Here is a 1,755-nt window from a genome sequence, read left to right as displayed (position 1 = left end):
TCCTCCTTGAACAAATTTACGTTTTCTCATTCTTTAGCTCCTGACAAATTGACCACTTTTATTGAAATTTAAAAATATGTCAATCTGAAATAAAAGTCTTACTCAATTTTATTTCAAATTGATACAATGTGGTTACTATCTAATTTTAAGGTAAGGCATTCCATAAAGTTTCTAATAAATATAAAAAATATTTTTTAAAGCCATTATTCCAGTGTTTGGATCTGCTTTTCAACTAAATTACGGAGTAACAATATTTTATTTTATTTATCTTGTTGAAATATTTTGAATTTTAGCATCATATCTGTGACAGAATGAGATATTTGGAGACTTGATGTTGGAATGGACGAAAGCCGTTCGACTGAAGCAGCTCAAATGTTCATTAAATTACATTACACTTAACGTGTGCTTTGGAGAGCCCGTGTAGTTGTTATATGACACTGTGGCTTGCCATCGCTGGGAAACTCTCGCGGTATTTTGCGAGATCTCGCTCCATCCAGCTGGAAAGAAAAAACGGTTCGCATCAGTGGAAGGAGGCTCAGATGACGCGGCGGTGGGAGCTCGAAGGAAAAAGAGGAGGTAAGAATGTGTTTATTTCTTGTTTTAATCCACATAACTGATTTTTTTTAATTAACGGGACATTTAATTATTTAGGAGCAAACCGGTTATGCGTACATCTTTCTCCATAGCGGCGGACTTATTTTTATTTTTTGTCCGTACAGATGAGATAGTAGCAGCAGCGTGATGACTGAAGTCTCTGTGTTTTCTTTCGTCATTCATCAGTCCGTCAGCTGAAAAAAAGTACAGCTTTAACGAACCGAGACACAAGCGAGCCGCCTGTTCTCGTAAAAGAACCACATCCCGGTCCGGGCGGGCGGAACGGTGTTTGATTGATCTTCCGCTCTGTTCGGTGCGCGCGAGCTGCTCTTTGATCTTTATCTGTTGTTTACAGATGACAACAGAGGAGGATAAATAACGACATAAACAGGAGTTTATACAGTAGTCCTTTGAAAATACTAAAAGGCATTTATTTCTAATGGTTTTCCGTTATGTCTGCTGTTGATGTTGTTACATGTTATGAAGTCTGATTCACAGGGCGTTGGATTATTTGCTGATTACATGAATAGACAAACACACAAAACTTTTTTACTGCTAAGTTTTTTTCTTATTATTTTTACTAGTATTTGTTCTGTATAGCTGACAAGATCCAGTAAAATCTTGTGGTCAATATTTGAAAATTAAACTAATTTAAAGCGGCTTTTGTTTTAATTAACCATCTTGATTTTACTCCAGTTGATTGGTTTTATTAAGACATGAGTTCTATGAGAAATTTGCTTTAAGAGTTTAAACACTAGTTTAAAACATTTAGGTTGACGTGTCACTCAGAGTTTGTGTTGTGAATGACTCTCCGCTACCACCCCTCATATTCTCTGCGTGCTGAGCAGACAGAGATATTTTGAATTTGATCTAAGTTGTATGTTAAATCTTCACTAAGCTGTTTAATATATTTTTAACAATATTCTGTATTATTTATTATATTCATAAATTGAGTTAAAAAAAACCTGACAGTTTTAGATTAGATTATCCATCTATTATCTATACCAGTGGTTCCCAAACTTTTTATCTTCTGACCCACAAAATATCCATGGCAAAAAATTGTGACCCCAAATATTACTGGGCTGGGTACACAAACCTTGTTAATAACCCTAAAAACACAGTATTTTTGACAATCTAAATAGCTTATACGCAAATATAAAT

At 34.9% G+C, this 1,755-nt stretch overlaps 1 protein-coding gene across 1 annotated transcript in view; it reads left to right on the top strand.

Moving 5' to 3' along the window:
* Nucleotides 1-539: 539 nt before the first annotated feature.
* Nucleotides 540-1,755, top strand: part of LOC106520655 (carbohydrate sulfotransferase 12-like) — a 13,427-nt gene continuing 12,211 nt past the window's right edge. Inside the window, exon 1 of the mRNA XM_014012862.1 lies at nucleotides 540-576. The gene's annotated coding sequence lies outside the window, so the exon portion shown is untranslated. The remainder of the gene's footprint in view (nucleotides 577-1,755) is intronic.

The sequence above is a fragment of the Austrofundulus limnaeus genome, unplaced genomic scaffold (assembly GCF_001266775.1).
Source record: "Austrofundulus limnaeus strain Quisiro unplaced genomic scaffold, Austrofundulus_limnaeus-1.0 Scaffold96, whole genome shotgun sequence".
In the NCBI taxonomy this organism is placed as follows: Eukaryota; Metazoa; Chordata; class Actinopteri; order Cyprinodontiformes; family Rivulidae; genus Austrofundulus; species Austrofundulus limnaeus.
Note: the sequence above shows the minus strand (reverse complement) of the source record. Positions and strands in the feature narration are given on the sequence as shown.